The 12,530-nt window shown below is 41.3% G+C and overlaps 1 long non-coding RNA gene across 1 annotated transcript; it reads left to right on the top strand.

The window, feature by feature from the left end:
- The first annotated feature begins 5,668 nt into the window (after nucleotides 1–5,668).
- On the top strand, nucleotides 5,669–10,554 carry LOC114046902. Its single transcript, XR_003569566.1, has 3 exons — nucleotides 5,669–5,804; nucleotides 9,033–9,110; nucleotides 10,317–10,554. It is a non-coding gene; the product is annotated as an uncharacterized LOC114046902 (long non-coding RNA).
- Nucleotides 10,555–12,530: the final 1,976 nt, after the last annotated feature.

Genomic DNA, 12,530 nt, shown 5'->3' with positions numbered 1-12,530 from the left:
GTCTCAAATGAAATCCTACCTTCCATAGGAAGCTTTTCCCAATCCCTTAATCCTAAGGCTTTCCCCTCTGTTAATTATTTCCTATTAATCTTATACATGGATTGTTTGTATATATTTGTTTTTGTAATATCTCCCCCATTAGACAATCCCTGCTGTCAGGGACTGTCTTTTTGTCTCTTTGTGTAACCCCAGCACTTAGCACAGTGCCTGGCACATAAAGGCACGTAATAAATGTTGATTGATTGATTAAGTGACTTGCCCAGGCTCACACCACTAATAATGTCTGAGGTAGGATTTCAATTCATGTCTTCCAGATTTTAAGTCCAGAACTCTATTTATCATACTACCTAGCCACTCAGGGTAATGAAGAGATACAGAGAATGGCTATTTGTCCATTTGCAGTAGAACTTGTCAAGGAATTTACTGTTAAAGACTAGAAAGGTATAAGACAGCCAGACTATGGAGTGTCAAATACCAGTCCAACAAGTATACATTTTGCACTGGCCCCACCTCTCCCTCTACAATATTTCACTTGGTGATCTTATCATCTCCTATTGGTTGAATTATCATTTCTAAACAGATGGCTTCCAGATCTATATGTCCAGCCCTGGACTCTCTTCTATGCCTCCTTGGGGTTATCAGGTCCCATTTATCTAAGTCTTCTTCATCCTTTGTCTCCTCTGATCTTACTCCTTTATCAATCTACTACCACTGTGGGGTGGGGGCGTGGGGTTGTTAGGAGGCACTTTTCCCAGCTTGCCTTCCTCTTTACCTCCTCTTCAGCTCCAGAGCCATACCAGAATTCATCCTGGAATGCTAGCTAGCAGGAAAACCAACCACCCCTGAGAGCTCCCCCTTCACTGGGTTCTCCATTTGCTTGATCTTGATTGCTCACATAGCTTGGATTTATAACTGACACTATTCCTTCTCTGAGGTAGAGGATCGCCTGGCCTTACCATCTTCCCTGCCACTGCCTCCTTCTAAAGTTTTCCAGTCTTCTTCTCCCAATGGTTTCCCCAAAATTGTCCTCTGATCTCAAAAACAAATCTTGGATCCCCATTACTGCACCCTTAGGACTTCTGAGCCTCACTATCAGTCCTACAACTTTCTTTTTGTCTCCCCACGTTAGAATATAACCTGCTTGAGAACAAGGACTATCTTGCCTTTTCTGTTTGTATACCCAATACTTAACATACTTACTAGATATGGTACATAGCAAATACTCGATAAATGCTTTTTCACTAATTTTATCCATTCATCTCTTGAAAGAATTACATGAGAATTTTCTATGCAGTTCAACCAACATGGGAGATGGTCTGCATGAGTGCACTATGAATGATTTTAGTAAACAGCTAATTAACCAGCTTGACATGAACATTTATAATTTAAAATGTGGTTAAGAAAGGAGAGTTGGGCCCGTCGTGGAGGACCGTAAATCTCAGGCTTAAGACGTTAATATTTTATCCTCTAGTTGGTAGGGAACTACTAGAGTTTGGGTTTTTTTTAAGATGGAGCAATATGGCCTTGTCGTAGCAAAAAAGACTATTTTTATCAGCCACAGGAACTAGAACAGAACCACCAAGAAATAGTTATACCACCCAGGTTACAGGGTTAAACTGAAATTCTATCCAGTTCCTCTTTCTGAACCATCGTAGGGAGATTCTAGGCTTGTCCCCATCCCCTCAGACTAGAGAAAGATTCAATCAGGTTTACCTCCTACAGGAAGAGTGTCTTGGCATCCTCCGTAGGGAAAGACAGACAGGGTACCCAATACTATGGCAATTCCTCCATGCCCAACCACCTCCACCCTGCCTTTTCTGCTGATGGCTCTGCTCCTGGGCATCTCTGGTGAGTGAGCATCCTGTTCTCCTTGCTGTGTCCCAGCCAGGATGGAGACAGGAGGGTTTGGGGATGAGAATTCTATAGGTCTCTAGCTTGCTTGGATGGACATTTCAGGATAAAATGATCAAGGGCAAGGCTCATTCCCAATCATAGAAAGCCAGTTTTCCTGGACTAGAAACCATTTGAATCAATGCTGTGATGAGGTACCCCTATTGTTTGTCCTTCCTAGACTTTCTGTGGAAAAGATGACAATCTTAGAATATTCTGTGCAAACTGAAGATCCAGGATCCTAGTCCAGGTCTCTTTCTATGCCTTATTATCTTTCTGTAGCTTTAATTTACACAGTCAAAAAGGCCTAGGTTCTAGTCCAGCTCTGTCACTAACTTTCTGTGTGACAAATGAAACACCTCCCTTCTCTAGCTCTGTTTCCTCATCTGCAAAAAGGGGATGGGGAGATGGACTAGATAATAATGAATAATAAAATAATCATACATTTCTATTGTATTTTATAATATGTCTTCTCACAACAGCACTATGAGACTGTAGGTAATACACTTATTTTTATCCCCATTTTACAGTTCTAGAAACAAAGTCTCAAGGAAGGTTAAATTATTTGGGTGAGGTCATATAACTACCATGTACTAGCACTTAACCCTGGACCAGGTGCTTTGATTTCAGTGATCTCTAAGGTCCTTGCTGATTCCATTAAATTCAAGAAGCAACTATATAGTGCTTACTACAAGCAAGGACCTTGGTGCTGGCTACACAAAAATAAAAAACATGGTTTTGGCTTTGAAGAGACATACCCTTTTCCTGAATCTCTCAGCCTTAAGTCCTCACTCCAAATAATATCTCCTCTCTTTAAACTAATTCTCTGTTCCTTCTCACTTCTCAGCTGGTGATCTCTCTTTTCTTTTCTAACATTTTCTACTTGTCTCCTCCCTCCTCCCTTGACTCCTGGGTTCCATATCTCTTGGCTGGACCCTGGTGACCCCAGTCTAAGCCCCTTTTAGCTTTCAATCCCCATGGCATCATTTCTCTATCCCTTAACTTTAGTGAATCAGCCTTCAGTAGACACTATGTGGGAGTAAAAGTCTGACCACAATAAAGGGAAGAACTACTATTAGACCTATGCAGACACCATATTCCTGGAACACAGAGTCTAAGAAAATGTTAACTCCTTCAGTGCCAATGGTTGAACTGATATCCTATCCAGTTTCTCTTTCAGTAGCAAGGTCACTCCAGCTCAGCCCCTCCCCCTGATACCCCTACAAAGCACTGATCCACCTTAAGGCTCTAAGCCTCCCTTGTCATTTCTGTCCAGGGTCCTCCTGATAAGCAGCTAGTCACAGATCAGAAACTCAAGGATGAGAAATGAACTGAGGTCTTGGAAAAGCCCTCTACTTCCTCCCCAATCTCTCTGAACCTTAGTTTTTCTGTCTATGAAAAAAGAAAATATTCAGCCCAGCTACCTAGAAGGTCAAGGCCCTCATTGGCTTCAACTAAGAACCCCAGTGATGTATTCCTTGTTTGTTTTCTCAGGAGCCTTCCCTGGGAAATTACTGGGATAATGTATAAAAGCATCAAAAGGTATCTCCAGACCCCTCCACAGGAGTTGGGTATCTGCCCCAATATACTTTCTGTTCAGTTGTCTTGAATACAACAAAGTTTCCTTACTTTAGATATGAGGAGTTAGTAGGACAAATACACTATAAACAGTAACTATTTTAGGGGCACAGAATAGCTTTAGAACAACTAGAGAAGGACCAACCTTATAAAGTCATATCCAATTCTCCATGACCCCTTTTTGGGGTTTTCTTGGTAAAGATACTGGAGTGGTTTGCCACTTCCTTCTCTAGCTCATTTTACAGATGGGGAACTGAGGCAAACAGGGTTAAATGACTTGCCCAAAGTCACACAGCTACTAAGTGTCTGAGGCTGGATTTGAACTCATAAAGATGAGTTTTCCTGATTCCAAGCCCAGTGCTCTATCCACTGCAACACCTAGCTGCCCATAAAATAGAGTGCAGTATGTCAAAATGGAGGAGAATTTGGCCCAAAGAGTATAACATGTCAGAGATAGAAGGGACCATAAATATCTTGTTCAACCCTCTCGTTTTACATATAAAGAAACTGAGGCCCAAAGGAGGGGAAGTGACTTGCTCAGGCTTCATACAGATAGTAAGAAGGATTCAAACCATGGTACTCTAAATACAAATCTTGTGTTATTTCCTTTCTCAGACTTGTTCAACTCAGATGTTTCCCTAAAGATTCTTCAGTCCTGGGTGCCTCTATCTGGTTAGATATACAAGGCTAACTTCTTCCTAGCACAGGTCCTTCCTTCTTTCCCCCAATGGGCAGGTTATAGATAAACAGAAGGGACAAGGAAAAATATCCTACAAAGAAGGCATCAGCCTGGGGGGATATTCAGAATGAGGAAAAAAAGACACATGAGGAAAGGAGGAAGGGAGGAAGAAAAGGGGAGGTAGGAAGATGAAGTTGGGTAGAGAATGGATGAATGAGTGAGAAGGCATTTATTAAATGCTTTTATTGTAGTTGTTTAGTCATTTTTCAGATATGTCCGACTTCATGACACCTTTTTGGGATTTTCTTGGGTGGAGTCAAGATGACATAAAAAAGGTGGGAACTTGCCTGAGATCTTCCAAAATCCCCTCCAAACAACTTAAAAAAAAAACCTCAAAATGAATTCTGGAGCAACAGGATGGGTGTTTTCTCGTCAAAGATACTGGAGCGGTTTGCCATTTCCTTTTCCAATTTGTTTTACAGATGAAACTGAGGCAAATAGGGTTAAGAGAATTTGCCCAGGGTAACACAGCTAGCAAGTGTCTGAAGCTGAAATTTGAATTCAGGTCTTCTTGACTCCAAGCCTGGTACTCCATCCACTGCATCACCTAGATGACTCCATTAAATGCTTACTATGTGCCAAATGCTATACTGAGAACTGTGGATAGAAAGAGGAGAAAAAAGACAATCCCTGCTCACAAGGACCTCACTCTAATTGGAGACAAAGTATATAAAGTTCAACATCAAAGTCAAACAGAAAAGGCAGGATAAGGGTGAAGCTTTGGGGTGGATGGAAGAGCCCAGGGGTCCCTAAGTTACATAACAAAGTTGGATGATGGTGCCAGAGGACCCCAGAGTATAGAGGCAGTGAAGATAGTAAGTCCTAGAGGACCTTAGGAAGCAGTGACAAAGGAAGTGGCAAGGCCTAGCAGTTCTCAATATTATTGGAAGGAATAGAGTTATTGACTCCCATTTCATCAAAGGCCTGTGAGCAGTCAAATCTCCCAGGTGATGGGGGAATACAAGGGAGGGGGGCCCTGCAGTGATGTCATCTTCCTGTCACCTGAGTCATGGATGAGGAAATTCACCTGGCTGGAGTAGAGGGTATTGGGAGGAAAGGGAAAGTTAAAACCAAGTCCTTTCCCTTTTCTGTACTTTAGGCCTTGGTTTCCTCATCTATAAATGAAAGATGTACTAGATGATCTCTAAGATACCTTCTATCTTTGACATTCTATATTGTGAAATCCCTTCCAGCTCAGACATCTTGTGTTTTAACATCTCTTCCACCTCTGACATTCTGGGGTTCTAGGAATCCATCTCTTCTTCTTAAAAAGAGTCTCTCTTTGCAGCCAACCTCTCCCCTAGCTTGGTGGCAGGACAACTGATGACTTTCACCTGCACTTCTTTGGGATACTACAGTCAACAAGACATCACTATTACATGGTTCAAAGATGGGAAGATGTCCCATCCCCTGCAGAAATTATTTAGCAGCACCCAGAACAACAGCTTCCACAATATCACCAGAGTGGTACAGGTGCCATTCACCAAGCCCAATGTCCAGTCTCAAGTGAGCTGTGAGGTAAAGCCCAGATTATCCACACGGTTGCAGACCTTGAAGCCTCAGAGGGATGCAACGAACAATTCCCCATCAAGCAGAGGTAAGCATGCCTTGCTCAGCTCCAGAGAGAGCTCAAGGCATCAACCCAGCTTGTCATTCCTTTCTCCTCTATGATAGCCCTAGATGAGGCTAAAATCTGACTTCTCCTTGCCATGACCATGCCAGACCCTGAGTCAAGTCAACAATCATTTACTAAGCACTTATTATGTATTAGGCACTCTTCTAAGTGCCAGAACTACAAAGAAAAGCAAAAATATGTTTCTCACCCTCAAGGAGCTCACAATCTAATGGGTAAGGCAACATGCAAACAACTCTGTGTAAACAACTCTGTGCAAACTATATATATATATATATATATATAGTTATCAATTTATCATATAGTTATATATATGGTTTATATATATATGTATATATATATGATAAATTGAAGAAAATAACAGATGGAAGTCACTAGCATTAAGGAGACCAATAAAGGCTTCTTACAGAAGGTGGGATTTTAGCTGAAAGAAGGAAGCCAGGGAAGTCAGGAGGTAGAAGTGAGAAAGGAGAGAATTTCAGGCATAAGGGAAAGCCAATAGAAATACAAAGAGTAGGGAGATAGAATGTCAAGTTCAAGGAAGAGCAAGGAGGCCAGTGTTACTGGGTCATAGAGTACATAGGATTTAAAAAGACTAGAGAGGTAGAAGGGAGACAGGTTATAAAAGGCTTTAAAAGTCAGAGCATTTTATTTTTGATCCTAGAGGTTATAGGGAGCCATTAGAGGTTTTTATTAGGTGAGTGGCATGGTCAGACCTGCACTTTAGGAGGAACACTTGGATAGCTAAGTGGAGAATGGATTGGAATGGAAAAAGACTTATGGCAGGCTGATCAGCCAGCAAGCTATTGCAATAGCCCAGGTGTGAGGTGATGAGGGCCCGCATCAGGGTGGTGGCAGTTTCAGAGGAGAGAAACAGGGCTTATATGAGAGATTTTGCAAAAATAGAACCGACAGGACTTGGCAAGTAAAAGAGAATGAGGAGGAGAGGATGACACTTGGGTTGTCCATGGGTGACTACGTAGTTGGTGGTGTCTCTACCAGGAATAGGGAAGTTAGAAAGAAAAGAGGATTTGGGAAGAAAAATAATGAGTTCCATTTAGGACATGTTGACGCCTACACTTTGAGATATGAGACGGTTAGAGACATGAGGCTGGAGGTCAGAAGACTGAGTAGGATTGGATAACTAGATCTAAGAATCATCTACGTAAAGATGATAATTGAATCCATGGGAGCTGGTGAGATCACCAAACAAAACAGTATAGAAGGAGAAGAGAAGAGGGCCCAGGAAAGAGCCTTGGGGAACATGAAAAACAGCCATCACAACCTGGATCGAGAACCCGCAAAGGGGCTTTGTTGAGAGACTGAGAACTAGTAGTCAGACAGGTAAAAGGAAAACCAAGATAACATGAAAATCTAGAGACAAAAGAGTATCAAGGAGAAGAGGGTGATTAACAGTATTAAAGGATACAGAGAAGTCAAGAAGGATGAGAATTGAGGGGGGAAAAAAGACATTAGATTTGGCACTTCAAAGATTATGGGTAACCCTAGAGAGAACAGTTGCATTTGAATAATGAGATTGGAAGCCAGACTGTGGAGAGTCAAGAAGAGTGAGAGGAGAGGAACTGGAAGCACTGATTCTCAGTGACCTTCTCAAGGAATTTAGCCATGACCTAGGATGATAGCCAGCAAGGATGGATGGATCAAAGAAGAAGACTGAGGAGATGAGGGTGCTTGTGGGCAGCAAGGAACCAGTCTGTAAGTCTATAGCAGTGAGAAATTGAAGGTAGATGAGAGAGTGGGGATGATAGAGGGAGCAATCTGCTGGAGAAGAGAGGATAGAATGGGATCATTTGTACATGTAGAGGGGTTTGCCTTGACAAGAATAGCCACCTTTTCATGGGAGACAGGGGCGTAGGAGGAGAGTGGCAGAAGGCATCTGAGTGATGTGAGATATGGAAGAGGGGAGAAGAGGAAGCTCTCGGCAAATGGCTTCAATTTCTTCAATGAGATATGAGGCAAAGTTCTCAGCTGAAAGGGGAGGGGAGAGAGAGCCATGGAGATTTGAAGAGGGATGATAAGGTTTGGAAAAGCCATTGTGGAGAGTAGGACAGTCAGTTAGAGAAGTGTACAATGATTGTCTTGCCATAGTGAGGGCCCAGTTGAAATTCTGTAACATAAAATTGTAGTGCTTCAGTGACAATCCCCCTCCCAGACCATTTTAATCCCAAATCTGCAATTATGTGAACCTAAGTCACTTCCCCTCCTGGAGCCTCAGTTTCCCCATCTGTAAAATAGGGATCAAAACATTCAACTCTGAACCTCACAAGGCAGCTACAAGGATCAGATGAACCAATGTGTGCAAAGTGCTTTAAAGTTCAACATGCTATAGAAATGTGACTTAAAATTATTAAGGAAGGAATTGGTTTACAATTTAAAAACAAAAATTGTACCATGCTTTCTAGTGACTGTTTAGAAAGCTTGTAGGTTCTAGCCTGGCGTCCAAGGAACATTAGTCACCATTGACAGTTTACTATATCTGTCTTGATGCTAAGCCCAATATAATTTTCACAATACCATGTAGTGTCTCATAAGAGCCAGAGGGGACCTTAGAAATCATCTGGTCCACTCCCCATCATTTGACAGATAGTCCATTGTTAACCACTATTAACTGAGTACTTACCCAGAAGACCTTTCAGGTTTGACTTCCTCCTGGGGCCCTACACACATTCCCTGGCCCTGTTTAGTGTCTTAGGTCCTCAGGAAGAGAACGACTCCTTTGGATGACTCCACCGGCCTTTAGCACTAGGACTCCAATGAAAATCCCTTAAGCTCTATGAGCCTCAGTTTTCTCATTTTAAAAGGGAAAATACTATTTTCACTACTTATCTGCCTTTCAGAATTGTCACAAGGAAAGTCCTTTATTAACCATAAAGTGCTGAAGAATTGTGAGTTAACAACAATATTAATTAATACAGCTGAGTGGGGTCTCAGGCCCCTTTCCAATGCCCCTCAAGTAATATGCCATGGAAAAGCACAGGGTTGTGTGAAGCCAGCTCATACTGAATTGTTAAATTTTTAGTGTGAGCTTTTATGCCTCAGAAATCAGCCAACATGACAAAATGAGGCCTTGATTTATTGTTTTGTTGATTGTCTGTACTTAAGAAAGTGATGGAGAATGTTAGTAGCACAGATTAAACTTCAAAGTGTATGTTGTATATACATTTTTTTCAGAAAGCTGATTGTTAAACATTGACCAGCACACCACTAGCCCAGCCCCACTGGTTACAGAGTATAGCCGAGACTTCTGGGGTCAGTAAGTACAATGGGAAAAAATGGGTATTAGAATTGAGACCATGGTTTAAATGCTGGTTGTTACTTATTACCAGTGTAATCTTGCACATCTCATATCTCCAGTTTGGGCTAATTTGTAAAACAAGAATGTTGGACTATATGATTTCTATGGCCATTTCTAATTCTAAATCCTATGAAATCTCCAAGTGATATATAAAGAAGTGGTAAGAACTATATGTGGGTTCATTCATTCATTGTTGTCCTTCACAATCAAAGAGAACCAAAATGACAACACGATGTCGGGGTCAATGTATAGTGTGTCTGACTGTGACTGATCAAACCAGTATAATCTCCAAAGGTCACAGGTCAGGCACAAATAGTCCATATGAACATTTGTAGTGGAAATGTCCCTAAATCTGCTCATCTCGCTTTTCTTTTGAGCTACTGCAGTTCTGTTTTGCTCATAGAGCACAATGCCTTCTTTGATGCAGGTACACGATGCTAGGCAGTCCTGTGCCAGTGTATGGGGGTAAGACTATACTGGGGGGCATTAAAAACCTCATAGGAACTGCTAGGGATGGAAACATAATGTCAGAGAGAGAACATCGGACTTGAAGTAAAAAAACAAGGGCTTGAGTACTGACTCTGACCTGCAGAATACTAAATTTAGAGCTGCAGGAGACCTTAGAGGGTAAAGGGACCAACCCCTTCATTTTACAGATTAGGAAATTGAGGTACCAAGATATTAAGTGACTTGACCAGAGTCACAAAGGCATTAAGGACCTGAAGAAGGATTTGAACCAGGGTCTTCCTGACTCCAAGTCAGGTCTTCCTCTGTAACCCTGACCAAGTTATTTCCCCCCTCCGAGTTTCAGTTTTCCCATCTGTAAATTGAGGATAGTAATCCTTATGCTACCTACTTCAGAGGATTGCTTTAAGGAAAGCTTCATTTTGCTGTAAAAATGTGAGCTATGTATAGAGAGACAAATTTCAGCTCAATATGAGAAAAAAACTCCTAATAATAAGAGCAATCCTAGAATGGAATAGGCTGTCTCTGAAGGTAGGAATTAAGCCCGAAAGCCTTTAAGCAGAGGCTAGAAGGTCACTTGTCGGGATGTTATAGATTTCTCCTGATCTTGTACAGGTGGATTGCACTGATTGGCTTCTGAGGCTCCTTCCAGCCCTGTGAGGTGACAATTCTGTGATTCTGGAATCTCTCACTAGGTCCACTGACTATGGCTGCCCCAAAACCTTTCCTGGCTGAGAAAACTCAACCATACAATCTCCTCTTGACCGTAGTCTTTCTGGGATGGAAGATCCTGCTTCTGGTGGCCCTTTCTGCCCACTGCATCTTCAGGAGAAGCCTGCTGTGACTGGTGAGAAGAGGCAGGAGCTTTTGGAAAGGATGACCTTTGTGATGAAACAGGACAGAGGAGGACTTTGGCCTCAACCTTGGAACGTTTTACACACACACACACACACACACACACACACACACACACACACACCACTTCTGCCATTAGAAGCAAAGAGAGTCTGGACACATCCTCCCTAGCCATCATCCAACCAAAATAAAATAAGCAAATAAACTACTGTGGATAATTTCTGACTGTTATGCATTACCAAGTTAAGTTATCATTTCCCTCTCCTTTCTTCCCCACTCCTATTCAATTTCTAATTCAGCTATGAGGAGTTAACAATTTCCCAACCAGAACGATGTTCTTTTCCTTGGGATGAATGATATCTTATCACCTGGGGCTTCCTTCAAGTTCCAGCAAAAATCTCACTTTGTACAGGAAGCCTTTTCCAATCCCACTTCATTCTGGTGTTTTCCTTCTGTTGATTACTTCCTGTTTATCCTGTATATAATTTGGAGAGTTGCACGTCATCTCCCCCATTAGATTCTGAGCTCCTTGCAGATAGGGACTTTTTGCCTTTCTTTGTAACTCCACGGTTCAGCATGGTGCCTGACATATAGCAGGCCTTTTATAAGTGTTTGTTGATTGATTATGTGACTAACTTAGGGAGCCAGAGAGGCATTAATTTTCTGTACTAGAACCAATCATTTATCAGACATTTATTAAGTACTTGCAATGTGCTGGACACTGTGCTAACCTCTGAAAATATAAAGAAAACCAGGGGGGAAAAACAGTTCCCTCCCTGAAATTCACATTCTAATATAGAGATAGCATATATGCATATGTATGTGTTTATATATACTTGCATACAAAATACATACAGGTTAGATGGAAGGGAACTTTGAACAAAGGACACAATGCTAGAACTGTAAGAGACATTCAAACATAAAAAGTCAGAGACAACAGAACATAAAACATAGGATGTTAAAACTGTCCTTCCTCTTTCCAAAGTATATCTGTACTGGAAAGGGTATGATCCATGGGATGCAGTCTACCCAAAGCCCATTGAAAGGTTGGTCTGATTATATCCATTACATGGAATATGTAAATATGTAGCTAGAATGTAGGTGGTACCTCACTAGACAAAAATAAGCTTTCCAGAACAGTTTTATGCAAACAGATTTTTCACAATTTGGTAACTTTAAATGGAGTAGGGGGAGATTGCCCCTTAAAGGAATATATAATGAATTGTTTTATAAATTAAAAAAGTTTTTTTCAAAGTGAAAAATTAAATAAAATACATTGTTGATAATATACAAAGATACTAGCAATGCTACATTCTAACTCCATGAATATTGCAATTAAAATTAAAATGTTAAATGTACATGAAGGCCAAAAAAAAGGAATAACATAGATAGAAAGACGTAAGAGTATGCAGGAGAGGAGTGTGAATACCCCAGTCTCATGAAATTCCAGAGTATATTCACTCTCAAACCTAAAGTGGTCATATTCATAATTTGTAAGAATGTAGGGCAAAAAAGTCCTTTGACATTAAGACACAGTCTCTGTCTTCAAGGGGCTTACAGTGTAATTAGGCGATATCAATGTACACAATTGTGACAAAGGAGACAAGTCCACAGATCCAGCTGAACCCTCTTCTTCAAACCCTCATCTCCCAAAGGGCTCATATAGTGATCATAGACTTGGACCTTAAAAGGCCCTTGGAAGCCATCTAGTCCAATCACATTATTTTATAGATGAAGAAATGGAGATGTAGAGAGATTAAGTGACTTCCCCAGGGTCATACAACTAGCAAATGTCAAAGATAGGGATTTGAACCCAGGTCTTCTTGACTTGAAGTTCTGGGGTAAGTGATGCCTCATGAAAAGTAGCCTTCAAACTACCCAGTCTTGTTATTTGACAACTCATCTCAGCCATGGCCCATGCTCAAAGCTCTACCATCAGGGTATCTTCAGTTCTAGTTTTCCCATTTACTGTCGTTTCTCAGTCTAGCTATATCCCTCTCTACTTTTTCTTGTCCTTAGCTAGACCTCCAGGAAAAATAATAGCTAGATGTGTG

Source organism: Vombatus ursinus, unplaced genomic scaffold, assembly GCF_900497805.2.
Source record: "Vombatus ursinus unplaced genomic scaffold, bare-nosed wombat genome assembly UNPS02014786.1, whole genome shotgun sequence".
Lineage (NCBI taxonomy): Eukaryota > Metazoa > Chordata > Mammalia > Diprotodontia > Vombatidae > Vombatus > Vombatus ursinus.
Note: the sequence above shows the minus strand (reverse complement) of the source record. Positions and strands in the feature narration are given on the sequence as shown.